The sequence below is a fragment of the Urocitellus parryii genome, chromosome 4, assembly GCF_045843805.1.
Source record: "Urocitellus parryii isolate mUroPar1 chromosome 4, mUroPar1.hap1, whole genome shotgun sequence".
Classification (NCBI taxonomy): Eukaryota; Metazoa; Chordata; class Mammalia; order Rodentia; family Sciuridae; genus Urocitellus; species Urocitellus parryii.
The window spans coordinates 133,814,740-133,839,986 of NC_135534.1; positions in this window are offsets into that span (position 1 = coordinate 133,814,740).

Here is a 25,247-nt window from a genome sequence, read left to right on the forward strand (position 1 = left end):
CTGGACAGGTGTGAAAACTTTGAAGGTTGTGCTAAAAAAATACTCTCCAGCAGGTACAAGAACCAATGAGGGGAGCAAGAGAGGAGAGGTGACCAAGGATGGTTTTCAACATCTAGTGAAAAACTAAGTGAACACAGTGACATGTGCCTTTTTTGGATCTTTGGATTTGGATTTAAGAACTATGGTTTTACTCTTCAGGAAATTATTCTCTTTATGAATTTTAGATTCTTTGCAGACATTCTGAACATAGTCACCCCCCCCCCACCAAGAATAAAACTTAATTACTTTAGAATATATAAAACATGTCCTTATGGGGAACAGAAATAACACCTTTAATTTAAGATATTGACTCTGATATTTTTCTTGGTCCTTATTTTCTTTCCTCAAAGACTCCCATTGGTGTGATTTATTCACCTATGAACATGTTTTGTTCATGCCACAAAACCTAATCCGAGTCCACAGGTTTCCAACGAAAATGTCATCTCCTCTAAGAGCCTTTATCACCATGACCCTTTCCATCTCCAGTGTTTTAGCCCCTTATCTTTGTCTCTCACATTGTACTTATTCATTTGAAAGGTGTTCATCAAGTGGCTACTAGAGAGTATGGCGGGTGGTCTCTGAGGTGGCCCTCATGATCCCCACTTCCTGCTATTCAGGCCCTGTGTAATCCCTTCCCTTCAATCATGGGGTGTACTTTGTGGCTTGCTTATGACAAATAGAATAAGGCAAAAGTGAGAGGTCTTTACTTCTGAGATTAAATCACAAAAAGACGGAGCCTCTCGTCTTGCTCTTGTACCTTACTTTCAGGCCTGCTTTCTCAGAGGGGAGCCAGTTGCCATGTTGTGAGCTCTCCTTAGGCCACACGTCAAAGAACTCAGTCCTGTAGCCTGTGAGGAAATGAATCCTGACAATAACCACATAAGCAAACTGTGTCTAGATTCTTAACCTACAAATTTTGTAAGGTCATAAATATTTGTTCCTATATGTGGTTAAACTTGGGGATAATTTGTTATATAGTCAACTGGACCATGGAGCTAAATACACGACTAGGAATTGACCACATCTCATTTTTATAGATGTCTTTTGCTCCTTGTTGTATTATAGGCCCCTTGAAGACAGGTTTCTTCTTTGTTAAAATTCAAATTATAACATGAGAGTGTTCACAAAGTGTCCTCCTTTACCCAGCCCATCAAAGTAAAGCTAGCTCAACTTTATCCCATCTCACACTCCTCCTCCAACCACCATTTTTCCATGGCTACCACACAAAGAGTGGGATTTTGTACTGCTACATAAAGGAAGCATATAATGAGAGAGACAGATGAGGCCAGAGGAGAAAGGTTAAAAACTAAGCCCCAAAATGTTAAAGAAGATGGGAGGAAGGAAGAGCCAACTGGCTTGCTTTAGAGAGGGAGAATTTTCTTATTTTGTATGGTGCCAGGAAGATGTACTGAAAAATAAGAACAAAGAGGATATACTAAAAGACCAATGATAATAAGAATTTATTGTTTTAGTGAAAGTCCTTTAATTGCAAAACCATCCTACAACCATAACAATAAGCCTTATTCAATAGTGTTGCTCAATCATTCATCCACCTCACAGGTATTGATTCCACATATTCTACTTTCATAGAGTCTGCATTCTGGTGAGGGAGGCAGAAAATAAATCAACTAAATATTAAATTATGTTATAATCATGTAGACTTAGTATCTAATCGATTCTTTTTTATCTCTTGCTGCAACCAACACACTGCTTTTACGTGATAGAAGATAACATTTATTGAATGAATAAGTGAAAGAATAAAGGACAATCTATGTTTGCATATTTTAGCAGTACCATTTATTCATTATATAAGAAGTCTCATACTGTATGAACTGGCTTGCTAGGGCTGCTGTAACAAAGTACCATATACTGGTGACTTAAAACAAAAGAAAGATATCCTCACCATTCTGGAGGCTAGATGGCCAGGACCAAGGTGTTAGCAGGGTTGATTTCTTCTAAAATCTCCCTCCTTTGCTTGCAGATGGCTACCTTCCCCTGTTTTCACACACTCTTCTTTCTGTTCATGTCAGTATCCTAATTTTCTCTCCTTAAAATTCACTAGTTATGTTACATTAGGATCCACCTTAAAAATGACATTTGCCTTTTTAAAGATACTATCTGCAAATACTGTCACATTCTGAGGTATTTGGGACTAGGACTTTCAACATATGCATGTTCAGGGGACAGGATGCAGCCTATATTACTAAACAAGATGAAATCACTTGTCTCAGACAATATAATGATTCAACTCAGATCATGGGATCAAATAACCAGAGTTTGAGTACTGTGTGATTTTAGGAAAAGATAGTTAAAGCTTTTTATTTCTTTGGTTTTCTCCTCTGTAAAATGGTATGATAATCAAATTTTGTGAAATTGAGAAATTAATTCACTAAAAGTAGTTAGGAGATTCACTGGCACAGTAAGAATTTGATAAGTTACATCTTTGTTTTCTTTTACTAACAGGAAACTGAGACATTAAAAGCAAAATGGCCTACCCCATATCCTTACCCTAGGAGAAGTACTCTTTCTTTTCTCCATTGCACATTATTCATGGTTTCCTAGAAAAAAAAAAAGAGGATGACAACTGTATACCTCCTAATGAAAGGCTGGTTTAGACAGATTTGGACTGTTAGACTTTATTTTCCACTTAATCAAAATAGGTTTAGGTAAAATGGCTATAAGAATTCAGTGAAGTCAACTACTAAATTTATCAGAATCTGTTCCTGCCTAACTTACTTTCTTCTTTTGTACCTTTACTGAACACCAAGTATGTGATAGGACACAGATTCAGTGCTAAAGACACAGATAATGCACTGTTCTTATCTTTAAGGAGCAAATAAAACATATTCTGCCCTCCCTATCCACAGGGTCCCTACCTATTTGTGAATCCAACTCACTGTAGATTGAAACATTGTGAAAAAAATTCCATATATAATAAAAATGTGCAGAATTTCTCTTGTCATTATTTTCTGAAGAATACAATAATTACTTACATAGGATTTACATTTTATTGGTAATGAGAGATATATACTTTATATCATTTCTATACGTAGAAATGATATGAAGTATATGTGAGTATTGTATTGCATATGTTCCACATAAAAACAACACCATTTTATGTTTGGGACTTGAGCATCTACAGATATTGGTATCCTTTGGGGTTTGTGGAACCAATCCTCCGTGGATACTGAAAGACAACTATAATTTAGCACAGTGTTACAACAATGATCAACAAGACACGAGAGTTAAGAAGAAATGATGCTGAGTCAGACAAAAAAGGCATATTACCAATAGGGCCACATTGTGACTTGCCGCAGTCTGGCTGGGCACAAAATAACCGAGCCACCACAAAAGCCTTGTAGATTCCAACAGCAACTCTTTATTCCCAAACTCTCACCAACAATCTACACGCACTTTCTGGGAAAATACACCCCCTCCACCAGGCTCTGCGTACCAAATACTCTCAGAACCCCAGGAGAACTCCACAGGAACTCCAGGAGCAGGCACCTGAGGCAGCAGGATACACCCTATCCCCAGCAGGATCCACCCTAAACCTGGAACCACTCTATTCCCAGCAGGATCCACTCTAAACCCAGATCCACCCTAAACCTGGAGCCACCCTAATCCCTGAGCAGGGTCACCTTTCAAAGCAAAATGCCATGCATCATTCCTACTTGGCTATGGCTCTCAGCATCTCCCCCCTTCTGATTAATTAAACAACAAGCAATGTGGCTTAGGGACAGTGCCTGTTAGGTTGTCCAATTCAACATATGGTCCTTACCCGTCATCGGATGAGCTGACCTCTAGGCGTCAGCCTCCTGTCTTAGGTTGGTACCACTGCAATTGGATCATACCCGTCACTGACTACCGGTCCAGCATACAGCCATACTTGTGGATAGGCCTATGCACCAGTGGGGGAGTGAGGTCTTTGCCTCACATCTATTGGCCCCAAAATTTGGCCTTGGTGCCAGTGGGGGGGTGAGGTTCTTTGCCTCACCTCTGTTGGCCCCCAAATTTTAGACCATCACTAGCAGAAGGGAGGAGGATACAGAAATGCCAATTGACACCAAGCCAATTGACGGCTCCTTTGGAAAAATTGTAACACTGGTGACACCATCAGCAAAGATACGCCAGCACTACCACAATTTGCTGCACCAACAGATAGTTCACAATGCATACAAGTGATACATAGTCCAGGCAAGTTCTGCAAACAGTTCAAAGTAGAGGAATCTATCAATATGTCCATTTCCTCCCAAAGTAAATCGACTCCTTGATTGAGCATTACTTGTTGAGTTATTATTCATTGATGCATCAGTTTATACAGTTTACTGTGATAGCTATCATAGAAGCTGTAGTTTGGTTTTATCTTTGTCTTCACCGGCACTGGGATGAAGATAGGAATTCTGGCAATGATGCTAAAAAGAAATTATGTAAATCAAACCATTAAAATCACGTGAATAAAAAAAAATTCAGATCCATTTTTTCATGAGCGCTCCTCATATATGAAATATGGACATATGCACATACAGACATACAACACAAAACAGAAGTGTGCACACATGACATACAACACATAAGACAATAGTAAAGGCCTTGTATCTTTACACATGTGAAATCTCCATTGCAATGTTTAAAAACTCCACAGTCAAAAAATAAAACTGATCAGAAAAACATTAACATATATCTGTATGAGCTAAAAAAATAAAATAGAACTTTATGATGTGGGAAAAGGCAATAATAAAATAGATATTGAAAAAAGCATCCTGGTTAATCACTGTCGCAGATGTAAGAATAGCGAAGCTAGAGCTCTGGATATCAGCTGTTATGGATTTGAGTCAAATCATCTTCTTTTTGGTCTGTAGAAATTGCTTCGGTTAGTCTCTCTGGAATCCAAATCGGTTGCTGTTCTCCCTTTGGAAACACAAAAACAGAACCCCAACTCCAGACAATCACTGGGTCAGGACCTTTCCATTGTCCTGTTAGAATATCCTTCCAAAGTACCTTAGGCTTATGTAGATTTTTTGGATACATATGTCTTTCCGCAGCACTAAGCCCTGATGAATCCAAATTTAAAAAGTTTAGAGTAAAAAGGGTTATTTTAAGTTTATCTTTGGGGGATATATACCCCTCTCCAATTTCCTCTTTTTGCTTTAATAAGTACATTTTAATAGTTTGATGAGCTCTTTCAACTATGCCTTGTCCCTGTGGATTGTATGGGATTCCTTTATATGAGTAATGCCAAATGATGAGCAAAATTGTTTAAAAGAGGAAGAGGTATAGCCAGGACCATTATCTGTTTTTAACTGTTTTGGAACGCCCACAGTGGCAAAATTTTGTAAGCAATGAGCTATAACATCTTTAGTTTTTTCTCCAGCATGAAGGGAGCCCAGCAAAAATCCGGAAGAAGTATCAACTGTAACATGCAAATATTTTAATTTTCCAAATTCTGGCAAGTGTGTGACATCCATCTGCCAAATATGGTTAGGTATCAATCCTCTAGTATCGACTCCAAGATTAACTTGTGGTAAAAAGGTCACACAATTTTGACATTGTTTTATTATATGTCTGGCTTGTTCCTTAGTTATTTTAAAACACTTTTGTAAAGTATTAGCATTGACATGGAACCTTTTATGAAAATTTGGAGCTTCTTCTAGTGTAGAGAAAATAGGTATGTCATGTATAGTTTTATCTGCTAAATCATTGCACAAACTAAGGGCTCCAGGCAATCCTGTATGTGCCCTGATATGTCCTCTAAAGAATGGATCTTTTCTGTCCCAGATTAGACTTTGTATAGTGGAAAACAAAGAGAAAACAGTAGAAGAAGGGGAAATCCTACCAGCATCTTCAAGGAATACTATAGCATTAACTATATACTGACTATCAGAAAATAAATTAAATACAGAATCTTTAAACATCACAAAAGCTTGTAAAACTGCATTAAGCTCTACCTTTTGAGATGATTGTTTGGGTACTAAAAATGTAAAAGTTTGATCAGGGGTAACTACTGCTGCTGTACCATTATTTAACCCATCAGTGAATATATGTGGAGCATTCATGATAGGGGTTTTTCTTGTCATTTTTGGAAAAACTACAGGATGCTTAGACCAAAAAGACAACAAAGGATTAGATGGTAAGTGATTATCAAATGAAACATTAGATTTGCACATGATTATTGCCCAAGTATTTAACTCATTAGCTAACTCATCAATTTGATTCATAGTGTATGAAGTAATAATTTTATTGGGAGAAATTTCAAACACTCCCTTCACTGCTTTTATTCCTTTGAGTATTAATTGTCCTACAGCCTCAGGATACCTAGTAAGAATAGTGTTAGGAGAATAAGATAAATGTATCCACAATAATGGACCTTCTTGCCAAAATACTCCTGTGGGAATGTTTTTTGTTGGTAGTACAATAAATAATAAAGGCAACTTATATCAATTCTATCCAAATGCATATTTTCCATATATGTTTCAATAATTTTTAATGCCTTTCTTGCTTTAGGAGTTAACATGCAGGGTGAATTTGGATCTTATGGACCTTTTAGGATATCAAATAAAGGTCCCAACTCTCCTGTTGGTATGCCTATATAAGGCCTTATCCAATTTATGTCTCCCAATAACTTTTGAAAGTCGTTAAGTGTTTTAAGTTGATCTACTCGTATTTGAATTTTTGGTGGATGGACCATGGTTGTGGATAATAGAACTCCTAAATAATTAATTGGAAAATTTAATTGTACTTTATCTATTGCTATCTCTAGATTATAATTTTTAATAAGTTTATAAGTGTGGCATAACATTCCAGCAATGTGTTTTTATCTTTATGTGCTAATAATACATCATCCATATAGTGAAATATTTGTAGTTCAGGATTTTGATTTCTAAGTGGCTGGATTGCTTTGTTAATATAAATTTGACACATAGTTGGACTGTTAGCCATCCCTTGAGGGAGTACTTTCTATTCATATCTCTGATCAGGACCTTCATGATTCAGTGCAGGGATAGAAAATGCAAAAGGTGGACTATCCTCGGGATGAATTGGAATTGAAAAAAAAAAAACAATCTTTAATATCTATAGCTAAAACATGCCAGGTTTTTGGCAAAGCAGACAATTTAGGAATACCTGATTGAGCAGGTCCCTTAATAACCATCTCATTATTAATGGCTCTTAAATCTTGCAATAATCTCCATTTACCAGATTTCTTTTTAATGACAAAAATGGGAGGGAGTATTATGGGGAGATACGGAAGGTTGTATATGTCCTTCCGCTAATTGTTGTTTGACCAGGTCATGGGTTACTTGTATCTTTTCTTTAGTCAGGGGCCACTGAGGAACCCATACTGGTCTTTCTGATTTCCAAGTTATTTGATTGTCTCAGTGGCCCCTTCTGAAAACACAATCCATGCCTATTTATTCCTTGATCTATTTGAATTGGTGCTGCTATACCTTGTTCTTGTTCTCCTAATCTTTTTTCTTTCCTAAAACCTTGTCTAGCCCTAGTAGTGGGCGCATTAGGATTGATGTTATTTGTTAACGTCAAACTTAATTGACCTAGGACATCTCGTCCCCATAAATTTATACGAAGATAATCCAATACATAGGGCTGTATAGTTCCTTCACATCCTTCAGGATCCTTCCAATCTAATACCATTGCACTTCTATGGGGATTAGTAGCCACTCCTAGGCCTCCAAGTGTTTGAGTGGCTTATTGTAATGGCCAATGTTTTGGCCATTCTTGACGAGATATGATGCTAAGGTAAGCACCTGTGTCTAGTAGCCCATTAAATTCATGTCCTTGAATATTTAGTTTTAGCATTGGGCGAGAATCTTAATTTAAACACAGCATAGCCCGATCTACACCTGTGGAGCCTAATCCCCTGGAACCTCTTTCTACACTACAACTGGAAAATTTATCATGTAGGCTGGTTATTATTAACAACTGTGCTATTCTATCTCCTGGTAAAATTACTGATATACCTCTTGGAGAATTAGCTATAATTTTTATTTCACCTACATAATTGGGATCAATTACCCCAGGACTTATCATAAGTCCTTTTAATGTAGAAGAACTACGTCCCAATAATAAGCCTACTGTTCCTTGGGGAAGAGGTCCTTTTACTCCTATGGGAATGATTTGAACTCCCATCTCTAGAGTTAGTACTGCTCTGGCAGAGGCGCAGATGTCCAACCCTGCGCTCCCTCTGGTTTGTCTGATGAGGGATTTAATGGACAATGTGTCCTGGGCACTACCCTGATGGGGTTGCTGGGTTCCTCCACTGCCCCGTATATTTGTGGTTGTGGGCCCCGGAGCATTGTGTCCCCCAGTCCATTTATTGGCAATGGAGCCTGATGCCTTTCTCCACGATATCATGGGTAAATACCTTGTCCTTGTCCGTTTTTTGATAAAGGAATACCCTCTATGGTGGTTTGAGAATGGCATTCATCAGCCCAATGTCTCCCTCTATGGCATCATGGGCAAATACCCGGTATTCTATTCCTTTGATACCTAGTTTTGTTAAACCCTTTTCCTATGGGGCAATTCCTTTTAAAATGTCCTGTTTGTTCACAATTGTAGCATGTTTTTGGCCTGGCATCTAAAGCCTGTTGTACTGCAGCTGCCAAGACTTTCCCTTGTTCATTAATGTCTCTACATAATTTAATATATGTGTTTAAATCTTCATGTTTTCATGGTCTAATAACCTCTCTGCAGCAATGATTTGCTTGTTCATAAGCCAGTTGTTTTATTAATGGCATTGCTTATTCGTTATCCCCAAAAATTCTGGCAGCTGTTTGAATAAGCCTATCTACAAAGTCAGCGTAAGGTTCATTAGCTCTCTGTATCACCTTAGATAACTGGCCTTGTAAATCTCCATGTCCTTGTAAAGTTTTCCATGCCCTAACTGCGTCTGCAGCAATTTGTGCATATATAGCAGGATCATATTCAATTTGTTGCCATTGACCCTCATAAGGTCCTTTTCCTAACAACATATCTAGATTTCTTTGAGGGTAACCGGCTGCTGCATTTCGCCTAGCTGTCTCCTTGCAAAATTTCTCATTGTCAACCTTCCATAACAAATATTGTCCTCCATTTAGCACAGGTTTACACTTGCTAGCCCAATCTGCTGACGTCATGTCCAAGTTGGTAATGGATTCGACCATGCTTACCGTGAAGGGTGCTTGGGGGACCATAGGTTGTTACAGCCTCCTTTAACTGCTTCACTGTTTTGAAATCTAAAGCATGGTGAATTTGCTGCCCTCCTGCCTGTTCAAGTACAGGGTATGCTAATCTTTGAGGTCCTGTCTCAGGATCCCATTTATCAACTACAGGGCCACTCAACTGTCTCCATAGGTGGAGCTGTTGTTTGATGCCTTTCTCCATGATATCTCCCTCTGGTGATAGAACGGAGTTAGTAGCAGCCTCCTATTGTAGCTTTTTTCCTAATAGCCCCTTTTCCTTTAAATTTTCTTCCTCTGTCTGACTAGCTCGAGAGACCTTCTCTTTTACTTGGTCTAAAATGTCTTTCTCCATGGTCTGAACCTCTAACAATTTACTTAACACTCTTTCAGTTTGTTTTTTACTAATTTCTAATCTACTATAAAGATAATACAACCCAATAAGATAACACAAAACAAAACCAAATCTGAATGAAACAAAAACAGAATAAAAAATCATTGTATCAATTTTCTCTTCCTCAGGGCCAACAAACTTCAAACCTTGAGCTAACCATTTTTCCCAGTTTGCCTGAGAAAGTTCTAGGGATAGGCAGGTTGAAACAGAAACAAAATAAAATCAAAACAAGAACACATTGTTTTTTGAAATGATCACCGATTCTCTCACCTTCCCTCAGGGGCAAGCAATTTCACTTACCTTCAAGCTTCAGATGTTCCCCGCACGGGCTGCCAAATGCCGCAGTCTGTCTGGGCACCAAATAACCTAGCCACCACAAAAGCCTTGTAGATTCAAACAGCAACTCTTTATTCCCAAACTCTCACCAACACTCTACACACACGTTCTGGGAAAATACACCCCCTCCACCGGGCTCTGCGTACCAAATACTCTCAGAACCCTGAGAGAACTCCACAGGAACTCCAGGAGTGGGCGCCAGAGGCAGCAGGATATGCCCTATTCCAAGCAGGATCCACCCTAAACCTGGAACCACCCTATTCCCAGCAGGATTCACCCTAAACCCGGATCCACCCTAATCCCTGAGCAGGGTCACCTTTCAAAGCAAAATGCCATGCGTCATTCCTACTTGGCTCTCAGCAGTGAGTTTCATATGTCCTAAGCATTTTTAACTTGGGAACATCTTCCTCCATTTATACAGACTACATTATATTTGTATTGATAATTTACAACTGTACTTCCATAAAGATGAATATATTAATGATATATTTTAAAACATTTTCTTCCTAGATGTACAAATTTTCTTCTGATTTTAAAAGAAATTTATACATTCCCATGGATCCCTAAAAGTATCCTAGATCCTCAACACAACTTGAGTTTGAACTATGAGTAGTTATTTAGAGCAGTTCTTCTTGAAACTTACATAACGTAAAAGCCATCCGGGGATCTTGTTAAACTGAAAATTCAGATTCAGTACATTTAGTTCAAAGTCCCAGATTCTAAATATATAAATGTTCCAATTGGTATTACTGGTATGGGAACCACCCATAAGGATCCAGAGGTACGTTGTTCAAGATGGAAGCCGCTAGTCACATGAGCCTATTTAAACTTTAGTTAAAGTTAAAATAAAAGTAAAAGGTCAGTTCTTCTATTGTACTTAAATAAAATTAAAAACTCAGTTTCTCTGTTGCACTAATCACCCATCAAGTGCTCAATGGGCACCTGTGGCTATTGCTATCTTATTAGTACATAGTAAGACATTTCTTTAATACCAGAAAGTTCAACTGGAAATAATTGTTCTAGAGGGAAAACAAAGGAGAAGGAAATGGTTTTTATGTAGAGAAGAGTCAGAAGGTCCAAGTATCATGGGCCACACAATTAAAGTCAATCACATTCAAGTTTAAGAATGAAGTTTTCTTCTCTAAAGCATCATAGGCTTAATAGGCTTAAATAGACTTACATAGAATAGAATCTTCTTGAGTCAATCTATTTCTCTTATAATTGAGTCATTGTCACAGCCTTATTTCTCATTACTGATATAGGTTGAGTATTTCTTATTCAAAATTCTCGAGACTAGAAGTGTTTTGGATTTTGGATTTTTCAGATTTGGAATATTTGCTTATACATAATGAGATATCTTGAGATCCTAGTCTAAACATATAATAATTCCTTTATGTTTCAAAACACCTTATATTAATAGCCTTTACTTTCATACATTATTTTAAGAAATTTTGTGCATGAAATAAGGTTTCATGGTATAGAACTTTCCACTTGTAACATGATGTTGGCATTCAAAATTTCAGATTTTGGAGCATTTCAGATTTCTGAGTTTTGGATTATAGATGCACACCCTGTAATAAATATTCAACCTTAGAATTAAGTTGCCCATACTTAATTCTAGTTGGAAGTGTAATGAAAATGTGCTTTCTAGTTGAAACTAAACCATTAGAATTTGGGCTTCTGTTTAAGATAACATGAATTTGGAGCAGAAGTACAGGAAAACAAAAATGGCCCTTCTGCATGTGTGTGTGTATGGTGTGCATGTGTGTGTGTGTGGGTGTGTGTGTGTAAGAAGATTGATGGTTTTATCCTACAAATTCTGTTCAGCAAAGTTAAACCTCCTTGCTGAGATAAATGAAAGGAATGGTCCCTGCTGGCAGTCCCTGTCACTTTCTTGCTTGTTCCCCACAATTGCTTTACACATGTGCTATACTGATGAAGTATTTTTCACTTGGTGACTTGTTCATTTGCTTGCAATCCCTGCTATTTTTCAAATTATAAAATAAATTAGAATCTATGAGAAAAGTGTATTTGATCTAGTCAACATGCACAGAACATAACCTGGGCATTCATGCTTCTGACTGCTAATGCTCTAGTTTTTTTCATCTAAAGTGGAGACCAAACCATGCAAAAATCCCAGTGTGCAACTCTGGGAAGCACATTGAACAATAAAACTAACCCTTAAAGGTTGCTAGAGCCTCAGATTAGGTTGGACATGTCTCTGTGCTAATTGTCGTTGTGCTAAACATCCCACAATGATGAGGTGTTATTTTTTTTTTCTCATATGGCTCATTAAATCCAGCACTAATAATGAAGCCCACAGGCCTTGTGCTTTGCATCTGATCACTTTCCAGTCCATAAGATTTAAAGATTTGAATCAGGGTTGGTCCTGTTGGGGAAAAAAAATTTAAAAAAAACTCCAAAGGAGTCTGATAGAACACTTTGGCTGCAGGACACGTGTGAACATAAAGAACACACTCTTTTTCCAGCTTAAAGTGCATCTGGTTGGGAACTTCTGCTGCAGCCTCTCCAATTTATCTCTAAAACACCTATGAAAAAACCACACAGGATGAAAATTCACACCTTCCAAAAATGAAGACTGATAGAAAACCTATTACTTAAGTCTGGAAATTCAAATTACTATCCAACTCTGGGGTACTAGATTAAGAAAAATACACTTGCAGTTTCACACGCCATGTTTTATGAAACAAAAAATAAATAGGGTAGGAAGTTATTTCACCTCTCGTCACTATCTGCTTTCTGTCAAACAACACCACCAGGTAGACATTCCTCCACTTTTGGAGGCAGACAGAGCATGCTGCCTACCCACCACACCCAGGCACACCAGCCTTTCTGCATCCACTCTAGAACTGCAAATGTACAAACAATAGAAAAGAAAAGTGGGTGCATAAATGAACGTGTGCATTTGGATACAAAGACACTGGGAGCTCAGAAATTATGTCAGTGGGTATTTTGTCACCAAATATTAGACACATAAGATACAGGAATTTTCATATTTCCCCATATTTTTATCACTTTGGAGGGTTATAGGACCAAACACTGGAGTAAGTGAAAAATCTTGGCTTATCTCAGTGATATTTCAAAGTATGAATACCTACTAGCTACTGGCAAGTGGAGTGAAATAATGTACATGACTATCATTATATACGCCAACATAAAAAAGATATGCCCTAATCTAAATTGGATATTTGAGAGAGAAAAATAGAAATCTATTGCTACAACCCTGCAAGTTAGCCTGGATATCTCTTTTTTAATTTCATCATTTAAAAAGAAAAAGGGTTTTATTTTAATTATTTCAAAATTCTGCATAAATGAGAAAAAAAGACTACATTATAAATACCCAGAAGAACAATAAATTCATGAAAATGATTTACAAGACAGACTAGAAGACATTTTTAGAAAACAAATGGAAGACCTGTAATAAGATCATAAATGTAATGACTTCTCTTTCCTAAAGAAGTTTTGCCAAGGCACATGATGGAATGAAATGTTGGAAAATGAAATATGGAAGTGTTGCAAGACAATTAAAGTTCCTAAAAATAGAATTGAAATTAATGTTGGGAATATTAGGTAGAATTTAAGATTGGAAGATCAAATTAAACTTCTCATATAGTAATCTGAGAGTCTTTCTAATTCAGTGATGTTTGTTAAGTATACAATGAATTCTGGTAGATATGGTAGTATCTCATAAAGATAATGCATCTGCTTACATGGACCCCACATCCTAAGGAGGATGAAGTCAACAAAAACACACAATAATTATGTTCTGAAATTGATAAACACTTCAAAAAATAGAATATATTGATTACAAGGGAATATTTTATATTGGCTGAACATAGAAACTCTCAAAATGACTTTTGAGTTTATTTTTAATGAAGTGAAAAAGCAAGCCTTTGATAATTTTTAGGTAACATAAAGTGTACACATAGTGAATACAAAAACCTTTTTTAAAAAAGACAAATTTGGCCATGCAACAACAACAACAAAAATAAGAATGTCAAAAGCGAGGGAGCCAACCAAAAGTCTATAATAGATACTGTTTTCAGTATTCACTATCTGTGGGGTATAATTCCAGAAATGTGGGTTTGGTTGCAAAATGTGGGTTTGCTAGCTCATAGAGGAAAGAGAGCACAACTTAGATGGGTGAAAAAGAACATTTTCCTGATGATATTTTAATCCTTGGATGTAACTATGATTGAAGCCTGACTTTTCCTGGAATTTCCCAGTTACAGAAGTCAATGTGTTTTCAATGTTTTTTTCTTTTCATTTGAGTGTAGTTACTATGTTCAATGTAAATGTAATGCAGATGTATTGATAATTTTAATTTTTACACTCCACAATTACAGGTGAATTCTACCCAATATTTAAAGAGGAACTAATGCCAATCCTTTTCAAATGCTTCCAAAACAATACAAATGGGAGGAATACTTATTCATTATATAGGTTATCATCACCAAAACTAAACAAAGACTTCACAAGGAAAAGAAAGTACAGAACAAATATTTTATAAATGTACATAAAAAATCATCAGCAAAAGACTAGCACATAAAATAGCATAACATATTGAAGAATTAAATACCGTGATTGAGATTTATCCCAGAAATGCATGAATATTTCCAATAAAAAAAAATCAATGTAATATACCATATTAATAGAAAGAAAGAAAAATCCTACATGGTCATCTCAAAAGACTAAAAAAAAAATTACCTGACAAAATGGTTACAAAAAACAAATGAACAAGCAAAAAAAAAAAAAAAAAAAAAAAAAACAAAGAAACAAACAAACAAAAACCAGCCAGGTGCAGTGGCTCATGCCTAGCAAGTTGGGAGGCTGAGCCAGAAAGATCACATGTTTGAGACCAGCCTTGGCAATTTAATGAGACCCTAAGCAACTCCATGAGACCTGTCTCAAAATGAAAATAAATAAAGATGGCTGGGGATTTACTTCAGTGTTAAAGCATCCCTGAGTTCAATGCCCAGTACCAAAACAAAACAAAAACAAAAACAAAAAAACAAACAAATAAACACCAACAAACCAAGAAGAGATAAAACTTCTTCAAGTTGACAAAGAAATTATTAACAAAGTCCAAAGGAAACATCATATTTTATAATGAAAGACTGAAAGTTTTCTCTTTAAGATCAGGAACAACGTGAGAATGTTCATTCAAACGTCTTCCATTCCACAGTGTACTAGAAGTTTAATCCATGGACATTAAACAAGATTAAATAAATAAAGAGGAATCCAAAATGGACAGGAAACAGTAAAACTCTTATTTAAAGATGGCATGATCACTGTATATAAAACTTTTTAGAAATCCAACTTTAAATATTATCAGGATTAATACAAGCTTCAGCAAAGTTACAGGATATAAGATAAATCTACAAAAATAAATTATATTTGTATATACATGCAATGAGTAATCTGCAAATGAAATTAGGAAGATGATCCTTTATAAAATAGCATCAAACTATTTAGAAATAAATTTAAAGAAATTTAAGACATGTATACTAAAAACTATAAAATTTTTATTATAGAAATTTAAAAATACATAATATGTAGATATATACCATGTTGATTGATTTTAAGATTAATATTATTAAAATGACAATATTCCCTAAATTGATTTGTAGATTTGATTCTATCAAAATCCCAATTGCATTTTTTTTCCAAAATGGATAAACTGATTTCAAAATGCGTATGGAATTGTAAGGGACCTTAATAGCGAAAACAATCTGGAAAAAAAGTATAAAGTTGGAGGACTCACATTTCCCTATTTCAAAACTTACTATAATATAATATTAGTCAAATAAGTGAAACATAGGCTTACACATAGATAAAAAGATCAATGGAATAGAGTAAAAATTTTAGAAATAACCCCATACATCTGTGATCTCTTGGTTTTCAAGACTGCTAAGACTACTCATTAGGGAAAAAAATTAGTCTTTACAAAAATGGTGTTGGAACTACAGAATGTCAACATGCAAAAGAATGAATTTGTTCCCTACCTCCCATCATATACAAAAATTAACTCAAAATGGATGAAAGACATATATAAGATCTAAAACTATAAAATACTTAGAAGAAAACATAGGCACAGGTCTTTGTGACTTTGGATTAGCCAATTATGACTTTGGATTAGCCAATAATTTCTTAAATATGATGCCAGTAGCACAGGAAAGAAAACAAAAATAGTAGATATACTGGAGTTTATCAAGTTAAAACCTTTTGTGCTTTAAAGAAACTATCAAGTAAATGAAAAGACAACACAAATGGAAGAAAATATTTGCAAATCATATATCTGATAAGGGTCTAGCATCCAGAATCTATAAGGAACTTTTACCATTCAACAGCAAAAATATAATAAATAGAAAAAAATACTTGAATAGATATTTCACCAAAGAACATATACCAATAGCACATGAAAAGATGTTGAACATCATTAGTCATCAGGGAAATGCAGATCAAGGCCACCAAGAACTATTAGTTCATATTCATTATTCATAAGGACTAAAAAAGAAAAAGAAAACAAAAGCAAAGCAAACTTCCAAGTCTCCCAAAATATTCAAGTATTTGTGAGGAGAATATATGTGAAAAAAATTACATTGCTTATAGGAATGTAAATTAGTGCATGCGTGTGGAAAACATTTTGGCCTTTCCAACTCGTAAACTTAACAGTTGCCATATGACTCAGCAATTCCACTCTTGGGTATATACTCAAGAGAACAGAAAACAAGTCCCACAAAATTGTGTACATGAATGTTCATAGCATCATTATTCATTATAGCCCAAAATAGAAGCAACCCAATTATTAATCAATGAATAACCAGATAAGCCAATTGTAGTAAACCCATATAATGGAATATCACTCAACCTTGAAAAGAATGAAGTAACTATCTATGCTGCAATCCAGATGAACCTTGGAAACATTATGCAATGTGAGAAAAGCCAACACAACCAGTCGCGTAGTGTATGATTTTATTTATATAAAATTCAGAAAAGGCAAATCCACAGATACAGAAAGTAGATCAGTAGTTGTCAATAACTGGGGTGAGGGGCAAATGAATAATGCCTGCTTAATGAGGATATGATTCCTCTGTGGGGAAACAAAAACATTCTGAATGTTGATATGTGTGATGTTTGTACTACATTGTAAACATAACAACATCAACAACAATAAAAAGTCTAATGAATCATATGTTTCAAAGTGGTTAAAATGGTGGATTTTATGCTGTTATTTTACTTCATTAAAAATTCATGAAAACTAAAAAGGAATAGCATTTTCATTTAAAAATAAGAATGACATTCCAATTCCAATGAAAACAGTAGTAAAGATGCAGACACAATCCTGAGAAGAAATGGGCAGGAAATATATGGGCTTGGTATCATTAGGAGATGGATCAAGGATCCAGTGTTAACTATTCTTTAATGCTCATCTAAATTACTGTTTTTTGTATCTTCCTACTGTTCTAGAAATAAAACTTAGTATACTTGTCCCAGGCAGTATTCATAAGAAATGTCCTAGAGTTCCTCCAATATTGAGGCAAACATTGAATTAACCCCAAGGGGAATAGAAATATTCCCAGAATATTAAATTTCTCAGCATAGATGAAATTTGGGACACCTGGGAATATAGGGAATAATTTAGGAAGAAAAACTGTAGCTATTCCTGGGTGGCTGAAATAGCACTTGTGGGAGATGGTGGCTCTTACTGGACATCCCTGCCACAGGGACAAGTGGCTTTTCTTTGCCCATCTGTGATCTCCAATCAGTATTTGGCCCTAACAGTTCTCTTTCAGATAAAACAAGCCAACACCCTGTAGGGCCAAGCTTAAAATCTCCCTAAATGTCATATTTTTCCATCATATAATTGTATACTTTTATTGACAGAAAAGATGTTGGGTTAGGAAAAACCTGCTGTTTTATTGATTTCCAGCAGCATTTTTTTCATAACTGAAGTCACAGGGTGGTTTTCTTTCACTCAACAAAATGAGGTTTTGGAAATTTATTTGTTTGGCTCAATTGGATATTACCCACAAGGAATAATCTTCTTCCCAGAACTAATGCACCTCAGACATATTTGTATGTTTGCACATATGATAAAATTAAAGTGATAAGATGTTCTCTTCTGATATTATAAGGCAACAAGTGGGACTTAAATATGACAGAGGAAGACATTTTCTTGTGTTTAAGAAAAACAGCAAAGTTTTTAAAACTGTGAAGGAATATTAGATGTCAAAACAAATGAAGGCACTTTTTTCCTCTGTAAGTATATATTTGATTATCATATCCAAAATGTAAATAGCATAAAGAATTGTAGAATATAATAAGTTATAACATGTTTTCAAATACAGTATTTGTTTAATCGCCACTCTTTTTCCAAGTAAAAAATATAGAGCTCAGAAAGTTTCTGTTATTTACCCAACATCATACAGAAAGTGGAACTTAAATCTGGTCTTTTGAAGTTCAGAATTCTATAGAAAATGTTGTATAAGAAAAATGTCATTTCATATGTTTATGACTTAAATCTGAGCTTTCTTGGCTAAGAAATTGTATACATCAAGATTACATGTTGTCTTATATCTATATGTCTCTGGGTATGGGTATAAAAAACATCATACACAACAGCATAAACATTAATGTACACAATTGTACATAATATCATGGCAGAGTTGAAGAGCTGTTGTTGCTGCTACCTTCTTAATGAGTCACATCCTAATCCTCATCCTTCTTGAAAATTAAAGACAGTATAATCCATACACTTAGGGATAAATATTAAAAATACCGTGATGTTTTTAGTTTTAACTCAAGATGAAAAGGAGTACCTCTCAGTTTGTCCCACACAGATGACTCAAACTACTGCTAGTTTTGTTTTATCAATAATAGTAAAGGAACTTTAGTCAAATGTTTGCGCATAACAACAAGAGTACTCATCTATGAAGTTAAGGAACAGCATGATTCATTCCACACAGGCCCATCCATATATAAGTATTCTCATTCACATTGTCCTCATAACCGACTGGCCTAATTGTGAGTAAATAATTCTGGATGTGTCTCTTTGTGGACTGTGGGATATCATCTAAATATGTTGGACAACTAAAGACAGAACCAGTCATAGACCATTAGAATGTTTTCTAACTCATGAACCACATGTTCATAGAATTCTAAATTAAAAAATCCATCTTTTAAATAGTGCTACAATCTAACTTTCGGTTGAAAGCCAAACAATAAATCCCCGTAATCTTGCCCATTTTTCTCCATGTCATTCTTTCTATCAATATAAACATATATAATCATTAAGATATTTCCCCCATTTTTCAATGAGAAGTCTATTTAAAAATACAATATAATTTTAGTAAATAATTTATTCAGATTATACCTCAACAAATGAAATCAGGACATAAACTAAGAAGGAGCCTAGGTCCATGGTACACAAAAGCCAATTGAAAATAACAGGGTGACATCAGACATTCACGAAAAAAGGCACAGAAAGCAAGACGAAAATATCTTCTGACTGTTAGATAAAGGAGACACTTTCAGCATGATGGAGATGAGCTGATATTACTGCTATGGGGATAATAAAAGATTCAACTGTGGTAATTTCAATCCTATGGGATTTATAGTAACTTTGTAAATAATACTAAAATGTATTTAACAAGTGGGATTTTGAGGGCTTGAAATCAGATAATGAAAAGCTGAGAGAAAGTGCTGAAGAAAAGTTATCACAATCAGGTTGAAAAGAATATGTAGCCAATCATTTTGTGCTTTGAATTTTTCTTTATAAATCTTGGCTTCATTTGGCACTATGAATAAAATGTATTTTTCATAATACATGTGCTTATCTACATTTTGCTAGATAAATGTTCATACGAATATACTGGCATTTTATTTTCTGTGGATTTTAGTTTTCAGGGCACATTCATATGGTAAATTCACGCAACAAAGTTTTTTAGGTATCAATTGTACCCAAGACACTTTGCTAGACACTGGAAAAAAAATGTGAATATACAGGATCTCTATTTTTTTTTAAAAAACCACATTTTCAATAGTAAAATATTCTCAGTACAGAATAGCACAAGACAAGAGCCATTGTAGGTATTATGGAGGATAAAAAAGGAAGGAATAAACTTAATTTAGTGGTCAAAGAAGGTATCAAAAGACAATTTTGAGATAATTTGGGGGAAAAAACTAGTAGAAGGTGGGAGAGGACAAAGAATGAAAGGTAAACTTATATTCTTGGGGTCTTCTACTTCAGTGTCAATTTCCAGCCATTACTATCTTTATCTTTTTTCTTGAGAGCTCTTTCTGAAGTGGCTGGATGCCATGCTTCCCGGAGTTGGGGCTGGATAAAGAGCTGGTGTGCACAGATTAGCTCCCTGGCCTTTGATCATTTCGAATTGCTTTTCCTGGTTTTCCTCTGGAATTGAACTCCAGTTATTCATAATCTTTCTGATTTATCTTTCCTTCCCTATTTTAATTTTCCATTCTCCTGCTGATGTTTCTTGTAGCTTGCAAATAAACTTGGATCCTTGCCTCAAGATTGTCTCTGGGGTAACTTAAACTAAGACAATATGAATGTTCCAGAATGAGGAAAAGTTGAAAAAAACTGGGGGAGTGTGGTCCACATGGGGTAACTCAGAAGACAGGATGGGAAAGATAGGTTGCATCTATCTATCTGTTCATGATGCCAGCATTATATCTACTATATTACTAGGTCCACGAATAGCATATTAACTAAGGGTAGTGTCTTAAAAATAAAGGAAAGCCAGGAAGGAAACATAAAATACTTCTTCTTACTTATACCTCTTGCTCTGAATCAGTAACTGTTTGCCATTTGTGGCTTCATACTAGTTGGGTGGTGGAGGATGGGAGAAGTGGAGTGGAAAGGGTTTACCACCGAGAACTAATATGTAAAATATCCTTTTATTATTTAATACAGATATGTTCTACACAGTGCTTTGAGCATAACAGGTCCACAATGAATATTTTCAATCAACTTTCTAAAAATGGTTAATTTTTATTTCTAAGGTCTACCACAGGATATTTTTATTTCTTGAGACTGTCTTTTAGGCACCATAAAAAATTAAAATTAGATATATATTTTGCGCTATGGTTTCTATTCCTAAGCTTTTAAGTGTCTTTCTTCTTGCTTATATTTTTTTCAGTATGTCCCAAAATTTTGAATGCATCTTAATATCTGATAAATACTAAATTAACATCTCTTATCTCTATACATATGCATCAAAATACTATCAAGTAATGTACAAGCAATTTTCCAAAGGAGCCCATAGATGGTACCTCAGCTATGAATCTACAAAGTAGAGATTGGTTTCTTCATGAATCATGGTTACCTTCAATTTAAAATAATTCTGAAATTTCTATCTCAGAATGTTAAGCTCTAGGAAGGATATGAGAATATTGAAAAGCATAACCTGGAGTCATTTTAAATTCTGACAAAACAGCAACAAAATCCAAGCTTCCTCTCTTTGCACTAGAAGCTGTAAGGAGTGAAGACAGCTAATGGAACATTGCCAGGTCTACAGCTTGCTTGTGCCAACGAAGTGGAGTAGGCTACTGAGAGACCAAACAAAGTACCTAGAGACACATATGTGACACAAGACTTTGTTGAGAACTCTTACAAGGAAGGTCCAGTGGCCATTGGCTGAATAGATAGCACCTTTTTCCCTCAATGGGCTTTGTCATGCACTACCTCCTGTCTTTCATAGTGTCTTGTACAGTAGTGAACAGCTGGACAAGTGACTTATACCCTTTCCACAGTGTCCTCAGTTCCATACAAGTTGCCACTGAGAGACAGGTTTCATATGTTAGTGGTGGAAGCAGTGCAATTGTTAGCATTGGCTTGCTTTGTTTGTATGATGAGTATCCTAAGGAGAAGCTGTCCTGGCATACACACAAGAAAGTAACATTCTATGTATATCAATATCTATTTCCAATTTTAAGAATACATGAGAGATAACAGACATCTGGACATTTTGTCCAAGCTTTCTCTTATTATTCCTTTGACATGACTAAATTTTGGGGAACCGAAAAGGGATATTCATGAACAAGGTGTTTTTGTATCCCACTTTTCTTCAAGGATGACACAAACATCTAGAAAAAGTAAATTTTAAATTTTTCCAAAAAGTATATATTTGGGGTAATGAAAAGCTTCTGCCATTTTTAAAATCAAACTATGTAAGTTTGATACATAGTAAAGACATCTCCAAGTAAAAGCCAGTGCCATTTGGAGGAACTCAACCCAGGAAATTGTTTCTTCCTATTTCAGAAGAATTCACCTTCTATTTCTCCATTTTAGATAACGATTAAAAGGAACTAAAAAGCAATTTCGTATATTTTCAAAGGTTCTCTCCTTAAAGATAAATGATGCAAAAGGTGGTAGTTCAGTTCCAGGAAGTTTCTCAGCATCTTTGTGCTTCAAAGAGAGATGAATTGTGTCAACCTGATAGCATTTATAAAGGAAAACATTTATATATCTTCTTTTTTTCCCTGGATTTTACTTATTTTACTTCGATAATGGACTTCTGAATTAGAGAACAGGCAATAACAGTAGCACATTTCTTTCCATTCTTTCTATTTGTGTGCATCAGTAAAACCAAAGACATACACATACACACACAAAAAAAACTCTGCTACACTGTTCACTACTTTGAAAATGAGTCCTGTGACCAAAGATGTGTTACTGACACCAAACAGATGTGCTCTGTCAAAGCCTGAGTCTAGCATTGCAAGTTCTACTTACCCTGAGTTTATTCTCAAGGCATAACAGGAATAAATTGCTACATTTATGATAATTTGTTCCCAGAAGGGAAATGATTTTGAATGGAATTGAGTAGAAAATTAACCTTCAGGGACTGACAGAATATTGACAGCATTAGACATCAAAGTCAACTCCTATATAAGGAAAGGCATTTCCTGAGCTTAAAAATGAAAGATAATGCACCCAGGTTCAGTAAACATCCATTCCAACCTCTTTTCTAGAGAAAGCTAAAAGTTACATTTCCCACTGAATCAATGTTAAATTTCTTAGGTATGTTAATGGTATTGTGGTTATATAAGAAAATGTCCTGTTCTTAGGATATTTATGTTGAATTATTTAAGGAAGAAGTGTCATATGTCTGTACCTTAGTTTCAAATAGTTCTGCAAAACTAAGTTACAGCCGTGTGCAGAGGGAGGCAGAAAATAAAGCATCTATTTATATGAGAAAAAGCAAAAGAGAGAAAATGTGGCAATAGTTCAATAGTTAATGAAATAGATAAATGGTCCCGGTCACCTGCCCGCACAGGACCACTGGCTGCTGTGCCCAAACAGGACCACCAGCAGCAGCACCTGTGTGGGATCCCTGGCCACTCATGCATGCAGGAATCCTGGCCCTGGTTTCCATGCAGGACACCTGGCCACAGCCCACACACAGGACCTCCTGCCACCACTCCTGTGTGGACCCCCATCTACCAACATGGGGCTGCCCCAGTTGCCTCCATTATGGGACACTGCAACCACTTCCATAGACCTCTACATGCAGTAGCCTTCACCTTGGGACACAGGAGAGAGTCTGGAGACAGCCATCCGCCACAACACTGCACACCACAGACCTGCATCTCTGAACACACCACCCACCACCACTACCTGGTCCCACCCAACCTAACATCCCATCTCTGAAAACAGTCAGCCCCATCTTGGGACATTTTTGTCACCATCTTTAGTTGGGGTAACTCCCAGCTTGGGACACCTGCTGGGGCCTAGAAGCAATGTCAAGTTACCTATAGTCCCCATCGCCCCCCTCTCCTCTGCAGCCACTAGTGGGGCACAGTGCTTGTGGCTATGTGACCAGCCTGTAGTTCACAAAGCCTGGTCCTGAACTGCCCAAAACAGCTCTCTGTGGCAGGTGGGCAGACCCCAGAGCCCAGCCCATAAGACCTCGGGAGAGAGAGGTTCCTGATTGGGAAGTAGAAAGGGAGGAGTAAAGGAGATACAGTTTAGAGATCAGGAATTGTGAGGTCTGCAGGCTATATAAGGAGATATATATTCCCATATATTATGATATGGGAACTTGATATGATATGGGATATCATATTATGATATGATAAGGGAGCAGGCCCCCCCAAAGATCCTTGGGGTGCAGTCTCCCATCAGGAACCAGCAATTGCTATAACTCAAATCCAGGAGCTCCACCCCCAAGATCAACTCTCCCACCCTAATAACCTTCACTATCCTGAGGGTGGAGATACCAGCAAACAACAGACAACCCCACCTATTGGATAAGAAGGGAAGCAGGAAAGATACTGAACTCCAACAAAAACATTCCTTGTATTTTCCCTCAAGATTATTTTCTTTTCTCTTTTTCTTTTTTCTTTTTTTTCTTTTCTCTCTCTCTCTCTTCTCCTGCCCTCACATCCCCAACATTTGTGAAACCAAGTACTTTTTATGAATTAGGCTACGGAGGACTGGGATGTCTGAATAGTATATTACAGTTGTGTTGTATGTTCTTTTATCTCCTATTTTTACATTTTTAATTTTTCTTAATTTTCATGTTTGTTTCTTGTACTCTCTCCATTGTATTCTCACTTACTTGTCTCCCCAAAATCATTTTCTCTCTTTTCTCCTACTACTAGCCAACTTTTTTAGATTCTTCTTTCATGCTTCCTAAGATCTAATAATTTTATATCCTCACCTCCTACCTCCTTAACATCTCATCCTACACCCCACCCCCAGTCCTTTGTCCACCATCAGAAACTATAGACCCTTTTGCAAACCTACTGTTTATGTTGTAGATAATAATTAAACTCAACATTTCTGTATATTGTGACAAAACTGTAAATGTCTTAATAGCGGCTATTTGGTTTAAGGCTGTGTATTGTTTGTATTGGGATCTATTAATATTGTTTTCTCCCTTAAAGTAAAGTTATTGGACTCTATAAGCCTATAGAGTAAAAACTGTAACACCTTAAATCCACAGTAGTAGAAGGGAAGACACACAAACAACATGAAAAAACAAGGGAAGAAAGGGAACACAACAAACCTAGATACTACATTATTAGAATCCATAGCCAGCATAGCAAAAGAAATTACAGAGAAGGAGTTCAGGATGTACATAATTAAAGTATTTTGTAAATCAAAGGATGATATATGAGAGCAAATACAGGCAGCAAAAGATCATTTCCATAAAGAGCTAAATAAACAAATACAGGAAGCAAAAGATTACTTCAACAAGGAGATAGAGGTTCTGAAAAAACAAACAGAAATCCTTGAAATTAAGAAACAATAAACC